Below are 14,393 nucleotides of genomic sequence, written 5' to 3'. Positions count from 1 at the left end.
AGCGCTGAAGAGGGGCCTCTCAGTGGTAGGGAATCTGGTTTCTCTGAAGCAGAGGCTTCTGCATCACGGCCTGCCAGAAGGGGGCAGGGGGAGAGGGATTCGCTTTCTGTTTCCTCACGTATACTGTCTTCATTACTCGAGAAACTGGAAGAGAGGCCAAAGAAGCGGGGCAGGTCTCGTCGGGGCCGGGCCACGCCAGCCGCTGGCGCAGATGGGGCTCGGAGCTCCTCGGAGTCGGCTGGGAGCCCGCAGAGATCCCACGAGGACCGGCATGCGCAGTCAAAGACCAAGCGGAGGAAGGCCAGCAGGATGGTATCCGGCTCCGAGGAGGCGGATGACGACTCCTCTCACTGGGGTGAGTGCCCTGTGCCTAGGCACCGGTGGTCCCTCCCAAGAGGGCCTCGTGGCCGGCTACGGGCTTCAAAACGCACGACACAGGGGGGTCACAGGACATGGCGCTCCCGCACAGCTGCGCAGGTCTGGAGGAGGGGGCGTAGAAAGACTGTGGCTAGGAAGCATAAACGGAAGAGGGATACCTCTAGGGACAGCTCGGGGTCAACCACCTCGGGGTCTACCAGTACTTCTTTTGACAGCGATAATCCTTTCGCGCCGGGCCTACCAGACACTCCGCTCAGTATGCACATGTCCCAGTCCCTCAAACGTAAAATTTGGCGGGGTGCTTACGTGGACATGTTTCAGATTTTGCTACCGCCCAAGTCAAAGAAGGAGAAGGATAAGGAGGGCAAGAAGGGGTCGGAGGACCCAAAAGGCACCAAAATGGACAAGGGAATTCTGTCGTGGGCGTATGCATTTTTGGCCTACCACTCTGTGGTGGTAGAAGATGATGTCCATAAGACACACGAGCTCATCTTGTACATGAACATGATTCTGAGAGCGTATCAGGAGTTTGGGGGCGAGGCTTGGAAGCGATATGACGAGGATTTTCGCAGGTTCGCCGCCCACAACAGGCACTGGCCGTGGGATATGCGGCATAACGATTTGTGGCTTCAGGCCACGCAGCAGGCGTCAACTCCGGCCAGTGGGCGGACACCCACAGGTCATTTGCTTTTAACCACGGGCAAGGAGGCTACTCTTCCCCGCCCGGCGGTGGGGACGGCGACCCCGGCCTCCGGTCAACGCAGCACGGCTGGGTCGTCCTTTCGAGGTCAGCCATACTGTTACGAGTACGGCGCTAGAGGGGCCTGTTCCAGGGCATATTGTCGTTTTCGCCACGCCTGCTCCTTATGTAGTGGCAGACACCCGACCTCCGCTTGTTACAGGGGGCGCGGTGGGGCCGGCTCCAAGGACGCTGGGACCCCCGCCAAACCCCAGCCTGGGGGGGCTCAAGGTAAGGGGCCCAACCCCCGTTAGATTGGACAGGTTGCAGCATTGGCTCACCGGCTACCGCCCCAAGAAGGGCGCAGATTTCCTGCTCGCAGGGTTTACCGCGGGTTTCAGGATCCCGTACGGGGGGCCGCGCAGGGCATGCATGGCGGACAATTTAAGGTCTGTGGCGGGAATGGGCCACGTTGTGCGGGACAAAATTATGAAGGAGGTGCGCGAGGGCCGGGTTTTGGGCCCCTTTGCGGAGCCACCCCTGCCCTTCCTGCAGGTGTCCCCACTCGGTGTGGTGCCCAAGAGGGCCGCGGGTGAGTTTAGGCTTATACATCACCTGTCGTTCCCCCCTGGTGGATCGGTGAACGACCACATTCCCGAGGAGCTCTGCTCGGTGCGCTACACGCCATTCGAGACGGCGGTCGCGATGGTCCGGGCGTGCGGAGTGGGGGCGCTGATGGGGAAGTGTGATATCAAATCGGCCTTCCGGCTTTTGCCCATTCACCCGGGGGATTTCGACTTGTTGGGTTTCCAGTTCGAGGGCGGGTTCTTTGTTGATAGAGCCTTGCCAATGGGTTGTTCTATATCCTGCTCGTTGTTTGAGAAGTTTAGTTCATTTTTGGAGTGGGCACATGTTAAGAGTACGGGCTTTGCGTCTGTCGTACATTATTTGGATGATTTTCTATTCGCGGGGCCGGCGGGCTCCGACGATTGTCAGCAGGGAATGATGGGTTTCCAGGCTTTATGCGCGGATTTAGGTGTACCTTTGGCTCACGAAAAGACCGAGGGGCCTTCAACCAAACTGACATTTTTAGGCATCGAGGTGGACTCCGTTGCACAAACGTGTAGGCTACCCGATGACAAACTGACTAGACTTAAGGAAGCGGTGAGGGCCACACGAGCCGCACGGAAGGTGACTTTGAAACAGGTGCAGGAGCTGGCCGGCCTGTTAAATTTTGCCTGTCGGGTGATCGCGCCAGGAAGGGCCTTTATGTTTAGATTGTACAGGGCAACGGTTGGAGTGTCAAAACCGCACCACAGGATCAGGTTATCAAAGAGTGTTAGGGAGGACCTCGTGGTGTGGCAAGGGTTTCTGGACGGATACAACGGTGTGTCATTGTGGAGGCAGGATATGCTGCTGAAAGCAGACTTCCAAGTGAAGTCCGATGCGGCGGGCACGACTGGCTTTGGAGTGGTGTGGCAAAGCAAATGGTTTCGGGCTGACTGGCCGCAGGAGTGGCTCGGTGGGGCTATCTGTAGGGATTTGACATTTTTGGAGTTATTCCCAATAGTCGTGGCCATTGAGTTGTGGGCATCCAGTTTTGCCGGTAGGACAGTCCACTTCTGGTGCGACAATATGGCGGTGGTGCATGTAGTGAATACGCTTTCATCTAGGAACGAGCGGGTTATGGGTTTGGTCCGGCATATGGTTAGGAGATGCCTTGCCAACAATATGCTTTTCCGGGCACATCATGTTCCGGGGGTGAGAAACGGGGTGGCTGACGCTCTGTCCAGGGGGCAGTTGGCTAGGTTCCGGCTGCTTGCCCCACAGGCCGAGGAGTACCCGGAAGCAGCCCCACAGCATCTGTGGCTGATTGGAGGGCCGACGTAAGCAAGGCCATGGATTTGTCCATAGCTCCCAGCACCAGGAGAGCGTACCAGCGGGCAGGTAGGGAATTTTGGGCTTTTCGTCATGATAGGAGATACGATCAGCTCTGGCCGGCCCCGGTCGAACACCTCCTTGAATTTTGCGCACTTGACCGCCGCCGCGGGTTGTCTGCCCGGACGATTAGGGGCAAGTTGGCAGGCCTGGCCTTCGTCGCCAAGTCTCGGGGCTTTGCGGACACCACAGGGGATTTCAGGATTAGAAAGACATTAGAGGGTTGGATCAGGGAGAAAGGTCAGGCCCGGGATGACAGCAGGCGCCCCCTCAAGCTCACCCACTTGATGGGGCTTTACGAGCTGTGGGGTCGGCTCTGCCGCTCTGCTTATGAGGCGTCATTGTACCACGCCGCGGCGGTGACCTTGTTTTTCGGGGCCTTTCGGGTCAGCGAGGTCCTAGCAGCTTCTAGAGCCGATAGTTCCGGCCAGGCGTTCACCACTAGGGATATCAAGTTAGGTCGTAGCTCGGTGTCCTTGAGGCTTCGGCGGTCCAAGACCGATCAGAGGGGTAGAGGTGTGACGGTCCAACTTTCCCGGGCTGCCAACCGGCGGGTGTGCCCGGTGGCTGCTCTGGTGGCGTATTGGGCCCACAGGGGTGTAGAGCCGGGTTTTTTGTTTTGCCACGCGTCCGGTGAACCCCTGACCAGGTACCAGTTTTGGGCTGTTACGTCCAAGGCGCTTGCTAGGCTGGGCTTAGATCCCAGACGTTACGGGACTCACTCATTCAGAATAGGTGCAGCGTCGTTGGCAGCAGTCGAAGGCTTCAGCAGGCTGGATATAAAGACAGTGGGCCGCTGGAGATCTGGGGCCTTCCGGACGTACATCCGCCCCTAGGTGAGTCGGGCGGGGCGGGGGGGGAGGCGCCGGGCTGCCAGTCTGACGCTGCTCTGCTTCCTCCCTTTCTCTAGCCCGACGACTTGACCGGCGCCGCAGGATCCTGATATGTGGCCACAGCATGGTGTACTGGGCCGAGCGGAGGGCCCGTGAGATGATGCCCGGCACGAGTTTGGAGATCGATCGAGCGGTGGTGCAGTGGTTGGGCCGACGAGGCCTACGTTGGCGGGAAGTTCTTCCGCTGTTGTTCGACAGTGGAAGGGTGCGAGGGGTGCCGGGCTGTTTGGTATTGCATGTTGGTGGGAATGATCTAGGGGCGATGACAGGTGTAGAGCTGCTGTGGCACATATGGGAGAGTTTGCAGGTGATCTGGGAGCGGTGGCCAGATACGTGTGTGTGGTGGTCCAACATCCTGCCCAGGAGGAGTTGGCGGCAGGCTAGAAGTCCTAGCGCAGTGGACAAGGCTAGAAAGAGGGTAAACAGAGCGGTTAGGAAGTGGGTGGTTCAGGCTGGGGGTGGAGTGATAGACCATCCAGACATCAGGGCATCCCTCACAGATTTGTACAGGCAGGACGGGGTTCATTTGACCGATAGTGGGAACGATAAATTTATAGCCGACCTGCAGAGGTGCCTGCACATTTATGTGCAGGGGGGGGAGCAGGGGGAATAAATTAAAAATTTCACCCCCTGCTGTGGCCGATAGGGGGCAGAAAATAAAATAAATAGCAACTGGTGAGCTCCTTTTGGGGCACCTCTACTGAGGTGAGGGGCGAGCTCCTTCTTGGATTACAGGGCTCGACCGGCTTGGGTCCGGGGAGTGAGTCGCTCCTGTGGCTCGCTGGCGGGAGTTTAACGTAGACCTGTAGCGAGCCATCCCACACGCCAGGTGTGGCGTAGTAAGGGTGCAGGGGGTAGGTGTAGTTCAATATGACCCGCACCCAGTTTCAAGGAGTTTTCGCCCCAGGGTTGCTGTCTGAATTGGGCATGTTATTCCGCCCCCATTTGATCTTGCACCCTGCAGGTCATGTGGGGTTAAGGTTTTAAACAAGTTAATAAGTTAAGAGTTAAGTTGTTGAATAAAAGTGACCCCGTTATACCCACACCTTGTGTCCGACTATTACTCCGCCTGCGCCGCAATTCCCACAGCCGACTTACCGGCCGGTGGGGGTTGCGGCGATCGGCGGGGGTATGGAGGCCGCCATGTTGGGGGGCGGAGTCACGGCACCCACGTCGGGTGCCGTGACCACGTGGTACGGTGCGTGGGCACCGATTGGCCGGGCGAGGGCAGGCAGCCCTATATAAGGGGGCTGACTTGTGGCGCAGCAGTCTCGCCCGGAGCATCGTGAGGCACCCACCCACCCTCCCTCTGTTACATGGTGCATATGATGGGTCGCCCTCCGGGGGGCCGAGTAGGAATTTTTTGCAGTCGCAGCAGAATTGGACGAGCTGCGATTGTTTTTTCGCCTACTCCACTCTGTGCGTGGGAGTGTGGTTAGGGGGTGGCCCCACCATCTAGTGCCCCCCCCCTTAGGGTCACTGGGGGGGGGGAGGGGGGGGCCGATAGGGGGCGGAAAATAAAATAAATAGCAACTGGTGAGCTCCTTTTGGGGCACCTCTACTGAGGTGAGGGGCGAGCTCCTTCTTGGATTACAGGGCTCGACCGGCTTGGGTCCGGGGAGTGAGTCGCTCCTGTGGCTCGCTGGCGGGAGTTTAACGTAGACCTGTAGCGAGCCATCCCACACGCCAGGTGTGGCGTAGTAAGGGTGCAGGGGGTAGGTGTAGTTCAATATGACCCGCACCCAGTTTCAAGGAGTTTTCGCCCCAGGGTTGCTGTCTGAATTGGGCATGTTATTCCGCCCCCATTTGATCTTGCACCCTGCAGGTCATGTGGGGTTAAGGTTTTAAACAAGTTAATAAGTTAAGAGTTAAGTTGTTGAATAAAAGTGACCCCGTTATACCCACACCTTGTGTCCGACTATTACTCCGCCTGCGCCGCAAGAACTTTTCAGAAGAAGCTTTGTAAAAGGCATAAAGGTATTGTTGGTTTGTACACTGCAATTTAGCCTTTGTTTTCATCTCAGCTTGCAGAGATTGTATACCATTGATGAAAGAAAGGGGGGAAATGAGACCCCTGTCTTCCAATACAGAGTAGTAACAAGATGCAAAATACAGAGTTGAAACAATTGGAATCTCATTTCAAAACAGATCAGCATGTCACTGAGCCCAAAGGGGAATAAAATCAACAAGTTCCCAGCTAGGAAAACTTGTAATTGCAGCCAGCCAGAACATTGATAAAGAGATAGCACAGCCACTAACAAGGGAGACAAAAACTATAAGAGATGAATATACACATTGTCATGTGTAGGACAGGAGCCTCAGTTAACATGATAAAATGCTCATCCGTCACTGAATGTTAAACTAGCATTCAGACTATTGATTGCTGCATGATGTGACTAAAATATGCATTAAAAAAATTCCGGAAAAGACAAATTTAAGGAGATGTGTAAATTAAGAAGGGAAGAAATGCCCAGAGCAGTAAAATGTTACCCTTCAGCTAGGACAATTAAGACTAATAGGTATATTAACCTAGCAGCAGAAAAGCACATATGGCTCTAGGCAAACATTGTTTCCTGCACACAATGCTTCCCTTCCATGCATAGGATGTCTGAAAAGTCAAATCTGAAAATTTACATCTGTTTCAGCAGAAAGAGATACATTCTTTCCTATGATTTGTTTGCATTATAAAACTAGACATTTTGGTTCATCAGCACATAGGAGCAGAGGAGGAAAAAGAGAGAGAGAGATATTACATAGATAAATGAAATAAAGCAACAGAAATATTACACTGGGAGGGAACATCTTTTCCAGTCTAGTCTATTGTCCCAAACTCCAAGACTCATATTTTCCTTTGAAACTCCAGTAGAGCAATTTTGACCTCCTGATGTCTATTCTTATAGGCAGAAATTGCTCCCAGTTGTTATAATAGCTGCAACGTTCAAATCATGTTACCATACAGTTTCAGTTCAACACAATTCGACTTAACTATTGATATGCCAACTTTGCAATGGTGACCGAAGCTGAAAAGAAAGTTGAGCAACCAAGAATACGGATGTAAACATAGTTGCTCAAAAATCATGCTTTTCGATATAACAAATAGCATGTGGTCCATGACTGTCTTTAGGACAATTTGGTCTTCTCTCACAGTGACATGACTCAATTCAAAAAGCAATGATATTAATAATTTAATGTTTCACTAAATATGGACTGAAATGTGTGCATATATAAGTATTTATGCATAAAAAACTACTTATGTCTGATCTTATGGTATCTGTGATCATGCAATCACACCCTTAGCTTTTTAAAAAATGTAACATGTTGCACCTTTCATGCATGGGCTTAAAGGGGAGATTGGCATTGCTCATATTGTTGCAATCAACATAGCTTTTTGATACCCACCCACCCCTGCATGGTTGTCCCTGTTCACAGGGAAAAACAGGGAACATTCTGTAGCAGAAAAACGCGCCTAGTAAATCATTTCCAGATTCTCAATTCACTTCTATTTGTTTCAAAAGTTGGGGGTTTTTTTTGTTTGGTTTGGCTTTTTTTATATAACTGAAGGCTATAAGAAATGAAGTAGTGATGCAAAGCAAGTGAAAACATTTCTCTTGTTTTGGTTTGGAGGCTGGGTGGGATTCCCCCCCCCCTTTTTAACTGAGTTAGAAAGTACACCTATTATAAGCATGCAAAATAGTTTTCTTATGTTTCCTGATTCACTTATAGGAAACTATGTTGCTGCACATTTTCCCCAGTTAATTATTTTAACCTTCCATATCTACAAGTAACTTTTGGCGGCAAACAATATTAAAAGTAAAGAATAAAAATCATTACAATAGCGAAGGCAAAATAATATGTAAAGGTAGTCCTCAACTTATAACAGTTCATTTAGTGATTGTTCAAAGTTACAGCATCGTTGAAAAAAATGACTTATGATCATTTTTCACACTTACATCCATTGCAAAATCCCCATGGTCACAATATCAAAATTCTGATTTTGGCTACTGACTCATATTTATAATGGTTCTCAGTGTCCTTTTGCAACTTCTTTTTTTAATATATATATAAATGTGTTTATTGAATATATACATTAAAAACAGTGTACAGAAAAACAAAGGGGATATATATAATGTACATTCTAGCAATCATAATTAACTTATCTAGTAATCATGGTGGGGGAGGAGGGAAGAAAAGGGGGAGTGGAAATGGGGAGGAAGGGAGAGAGATACGAGATACGAGAGGGGGGGATAGAAGATTAGAGCGAAAAAGAGTAGTAAAATGAGAAATGTAGAGGGCCAGCGTTAGAGCTGGGGCTTCAATGCTTTGCCGCCTGTGGCTCAAATATGTAGGTGGTGTAGATTTCCCTAAAGTTTTCTCCATACGTGTTTGAGGTAGTTGTTATTGCCAATAAGTATCAGTGATTTAAGGGTTTGTTCATTCAGTTTATTTATAGTTCAAAATTTGTGTCGATCGATGTTTACAGTTTGTTGTATCAATTTGGTGTTATGATTCATGTCGTGGGTTGTTAACTTTACTAGATGTTTTTGTTGGATATTCTTGATGAGTAATTTTTAAGTAATTTCTTTTTTTTTAACCAATGGTACCATTTGTTCCATGTCTTGTAGAAATCTGTCTCATCCCTATTTTGCAGCTAACTTGGACATTTCTGAGCATTCCATTATTTTAATCAAAAGAGATAGAATGGTTGGGTTTTTTTCCTGTTTCCAGTATTGCACATATAAAATCCTCGCAGCTGTAATAATGTGAAGTATAATATATCTGTTTTCTTTATTAATATTTTGTCTTATGATTCCTAATGAAAATAGTTCAGGTTTTACTTGGATGGTCCGGGAAGTAATCTGATCTAGTATAATTTTAATTTTATGCCAATATTTTTGGGTGGTTTCACTTTCCACCAGATGTGGTAATATGCGCCTGGTTTTTCCCTGCACTTCCAACATAGAGGTGATAAGTTTGGATACATTTTTGTGAGTCTAGCCAGTGGCAGATGCCACCTATAAAGCATTTTGTAATGATTTTCCTTATATGAAGTTGCCATCCTGAGTTTGTAGTTGACAGTCCAATTTTTTCCCCCATTCATTTACCGTATTTTCCGGCGTATAAGACGACTTTTTAACCCCTGAAAATCTTTTCCAAAGTGGGGGGTCATCTTATACGCCGGATACTGATTCCACAGTATAGGAAATTCGCCGGATACTGATCACACAGGCTGTAGAATGTGTAATCAGTATCCCATTACTACCGGCATGGATAAGAAGGACTCCTCGTCCGGCAGAGGAAGCGCGGGGAGAGCAAAGTTGGCGGCGGGAGTAGCGGAGGCGAGGCGGAGAAGAAAGAAGCGGCAGATAGCTGCGGCAAGGGCTCGTTAGCCGGAGTGTACCCCGGCTACACCCGCAGTTCCTGCCGCCGGGCGTGGCGCTTGACCCCAGCAAAGCCGGTGGCGGGAGCGGCGGCAAAGCGGCGGGGTCCAGCCCTCTAGCCGGTGCCTCACCAGCTATCCGCCGCTTCTTTCTTCTCCGCCTCGCTTCCGCTACTCCCGCCGCCGCCTTTGCTCTCCCCGCCGGGCAAGAGGCCGGGCGAGCAGGCCGAGGCGCTGGAACGGCGAGCAGGTGGCGCTCGGCACCCGGAATCCCATCTTCTCGCCACCGCCCGAGCTCCCTCCGGAGCCTGCCGCCGCCACCACGGAAAGAGAAAGCTGGCACCAGGCTGCGTAAGGGAGACTCTCCTGGGCGCGAAGCTCCCTCGCCAGTGCCGCGAACTACTATTTGGTGTGCGTCAAAAGAGGGGTAGTCTTATACGGCGAGTATATCTCAAATTCTATATTTTAACTGGAAAAGTTAGGGGGTCGTCTTATACACCCAGTCATCTTATACGCCAGAAAATACGGTAAGTTAATTGCATATCCAAAGTTTTGTGACCAAGCTATCATGGATCCTTTAACTATTTCTTCTACCATTTTGTGTTGAAGGAGGTTATATATGTTTGATTTTTTTTTTTTGTGGGCCAAAAATGATCTTGTCAAGGAGGTTGTTTTTTTGGAAGCCGAATTTGTTCTTTTCTTCATTATATTTCGATTTAATTTGCAGGTAATGTAGCCAATCCACTTTAATACCTTTTTCCAAGAGTTTTTGTTTAGGAATTAGATCATTATTTTCATTTAGCAGTTGATCATATGTTACAAAAAATGGGATGCGGGCAATGTGATCTAGTTGTTGGTTCTAAATCCCATTGCTACCAATTCATGTGCATGCGTGCTCATGCACAACGCTTATGCACATGCACATGAATTTGTAGCAATGGAATTTGTGCAGAAGTATCCTTGGTGTGTGGGCGAAGCCTCCCGTCCCCACTGCTATCAGTTCACTGAACTGGGCAGAACCGGGAGCAACTCAGTGCTGGTGTGATTCCTCCTTAAATATTTTTTGTTTGTTTGTTTCACACAACGTTAAAAAATTATAATGCAGAAAATAATTCCAGTCTGGAGGCTTTGCTATTCATCTCTAAACGTGGAAGATATTTGGATCGGTCAGTTTAGGTGCACAGATCTGCCTTCTGTACTGAAATAATAATAGTAATAAAAATAATCTATGTTTGTTTCAGAGATCTTGGGATGTAGAGACTATTAAAAGTTGTTTATGGTCAGTCATCTTACTACAGTATTGGTTACCCTGGCTAACAATGCAGCTTATTGCAGGATTTTTATTGCTATTCTTTATTCCCAGGCAACACATTTGTTGTGCAATTGTATTCTTGCCTTTCCCCAAAGCTCTCATGTCAGCTGCAGCTCACCAAATAAAACACCTTCTCTGAAGAACCTGAAATAATCCAAGGCTAGGGAACAAATTCTGGACTAGTTGAAACATAGTTTGAACCATAAGGCTGCTCGTATATTAAAACCTGAAGCACAGTATGGGTTTCCAGCACCATTGACACATCATTCCTCTTATGTTATTGCAGCTGCTTGTTATTACCCCATTAATTTATGCCTATGCTGAAGCCATAGAAATCAAGGGTGTATGATACGCCATATATTTTTTTGTTCTACTTTGTTTTCTTTCCTCCAAGGATCAGAATTCAGTCATTCTATATAGCTCTTAGTCAGACCAAAAGCACTGTCAATTTAAATTATTATTGGGTGAAATTCAGAGTTCAGATGTTCAGCCTTGATAAAGCAAGGAATTTAGGTCCTTAAGCAAATCAAACCAAACAGTTTCTCATCGAGATAAACTTCCTAATTTTACAAGGTAATATTGAAAACTACCCTTGTTGTGTGTTTTTAAATATTTCCTAAAAGATATAAATCACGGTCACATTAAAAAAAAAACAACAACCAGGAACATTGCATTACAACTATAAACATGCAGGAACTGGGTGAGGCAGTTTGGCTGCTTCCAGCAATCACCGGATTGCTATCTAATCCTATATTAGATTTCTTTCTTCACCCCAAATTACAAAGCCCAGAGAAGCAATATTCTTTTACCATAATGGTACCTTACACCAGTGTTTTTCAATCTTAGCAACTTTAAGAGGTTTGTACATCAACTACCCTGTACGCTGGCTGGAGAATTCTGGTGGTTGAAGCTCACACACCTTAAAATGGTTGAGGTTGAAAAGCATTCCTTTGTACAATATCCCAGCAGTTATGTTTATAAATTGTTTTCACCACACTGTACACTGCAGCTAGTTTTGCAAATTACACTAAATTACTAAATTTAACTTATCTATAATCACCAAATTAATACACAACATGGAGTCTTCGGAGAGGGGCGGCATACAAATCTAATAAATTATTATTATAAATTATTATTATTAATACTAGAGTGTGCATTAGAAACCATGACAGTTTACTTTCTGTGTTGCAGTAAAATAAAGAAAACTATATCATGGTTTTGTCTTTCAATAATTTGTGTTACTATTAGAAGAGAATATTTGTAGCTCTGGGTTGAACTAGGTAGACCAGTGATGGCAAACCTTTTTTTCCTCAGGTGTCGAAAGAACATGCACATGCACTATCATGCATGCATGGGTGCCCACACCCATAATTCAATGCCTGGGGAGAGCGAAAACAACTTCCCCCACCCCTCGGAAGTCCCCTGGAGGCCAGAAATGGCCTGTTTCCCAACTTCTAGTGGGCCCAGTGTTTCACCCTCCCCAGGCTCCAAAGGCTCCCTTGGAGCAAGGGGAGGGTTAAAACGCCCTCCCCCATCCTCCTGGAGGCTTTCTGGAAGCCAAAAACACCCTCCCAGAGCCTCTGTGCAAGCCAAAAATCAGTTGGCCAGCACACACATGCACATTGGAGCTGAACTAGGGCAATGGCTTGCGTGTCAGCAGATATGGCCCCTTGTGCCCCCTTTGGCACCCATGTCATAGGTTTGCCATCACTGGCACAGACCTTGGTGCACTAATGAACTTACCTAGTTTGGCATTGTAACACCTACAGGAAAACAATTGTAAGAGGATTTTGAGGTACTGATCCAAGCTGGGGTCTTACAAGAAGAACACCAAACTTGCTGCACAGAAATTTTGAAATTTTCAGAACAATCAACCTATCTTTGAAGTAGGCTATGTATAAGGGTACAGAGGGTAGAAATATTCATAGGGAAGGTGGTCTTTGTGGGGATGCAGAGTGTGAGTCTATACATGCCTGGTGTGATGTTTAACTTGGTGTTCATATAACTTGAGTTGCAAAAAATATTTCAATTAACTTCTCTTATATTTATAGACCCTTGTCTTTAATTTGTAGGATTAATTTGGGTAACTCATGTGTGGGTTCAAGAATGTTTATGTAAAGGATTTTCCCTGTTTGTGATTTTTTTCCTGATTGAATCAGTTTCAGTTCAGCTATCAATTATTTAGTAGAGACGTAAGTCAACTACCTTTTCTAACAATGTATTTACTATTGCTTACAATGTTATTTATAGTCTTGGATCTCTGTGGATCATGTTAATGGTTTAGGGAAAGTTAGAGACGGTGCAGGAATAGAGTTAATTTGATATAAAAATTACTTTTGACACAGCCAAGCTCAGAAACCCACAAGGACCCTGCAGTAATTTGTGAATCGAGCCACCAGATTAAAATGAAGTATTTGATGTCTATTTAACAGAAACTATGTAGGATCCCAATTGGAAAGGTTAAAAATGGCTTTCCTTGACTAATATAGCCCACTGTCAAAAACCTCTATATTGGCTAAAATTTGATTACTGCTCTAAAATTACCAAGGGTCAATATGATTAAAAAATGTAATCATAACTTTATATCCAGGATCTCATCTATAACTCTTGAATTTAGCTCATTTTAGGATGCTGGGGAGTATGGTTGAGTATGACTTATAAAAATATTATTATCCCCCCGGCATACTAGACAGCAACAATAGCATATAAAAGTTATATGCTGGGTCATGACACATGCTTCAGACCTATTGTAGATCAGTACTGAAAATAAGAACTGAAGGAGAAAAAGAGCATAAACAATTATTTGGAAATGCAATAATTAAGAAAAAGGATCTTTAGAAAGTAACTTGGGGGAATAGAATATAAGTGATGATATATAAAAATTACATGCGATGTGAATCAGTTCATAGAAGATGCAGTCAAGTCACAGAATATCCTTGACAACTGACAACACAGGGACACAGCCAATAAGCTGAGCTTATATAAATACTTTACTGAAATCAGTCTTCCAGTTTCTCAACATCAATAAGATTTTTATTACTTCATGAGAACATTTACCAATTACAGACTTCTGGATAAGGAATGGTGAACTAGCATATCTCCAACAAGTGGAAACTATGTTGTGGCCATTACTAAAGAACATTTCTGACTAAGGAAAGAATGCAAGATTGTACAGATTATGGTTTCAGAAATTAGACAACTAAAAGGATAGAAAGAATAAAGAAAAAGATGAAGTTTCCTTTTGTCTTAGATCAGCTTTGGGACAAAAGGATAGAAAATGAAATGATATTTGAAATATTTTAAAAAATATTTGAAGAATGGAATAGAAACTAGTAGCTATAATGTCAGCATTGATGACTATTTTTATGGATATACTATGTCCAAATGATGTTGTAGAAGAAATGACAGATGTGAGAAAGAATACCCTAGAACAATGATGGCGAACCTATGGCACGTGTGCCACAGGTGGCACATGGAACCATATCTGAGGGCACATGAGGTGTTGCCCTGTATCAGCTCCAGCATACACATGTGTGCTGGCTAGCTGATTTTTGGCCTTCTGGAGGGTGTAGGGAGAGGCCTCCCCAGGCTTTAGGAAAGCTTCCGGGATCTGTGGATGGTGAAAAACGGGCCTACTGTAAGCTCAGAAATGAACTTCCGGTAGGCCTGTTGGGTCCGTTTTTCCCATCCACAGGCCCCAGAGGCTTTGTTGAAGCCTGGGAAGGTTGAACAATAGCCCAATGGACCTACCAGAGGTCCAGAGGCCCAGAGGCTTCAGTGAGGCTGTGCACATGTGCGGGGGGGGGGACAGCAAGG

Source organism: Erythrolamprus reginae, chromosome 2 (genome assembly GCF_031021105.1).
Source record: "Erythrolamprus reginae isolate rEryReg1 chromosome 2, rEryReg1.hap1, whole genome shotgun sequence".
Lineage (NCBI taxonomy): Eukaryota > Metazoa > Chordata > Lepidosauria > Squamata > Dipsadidae > Erythrolamprus > Erythrolamprus reginae.
The sequence above is the reverse complement of the archived record's forward strand: the minus strand, read 5'-3'. Positions refer to the sequence as shown.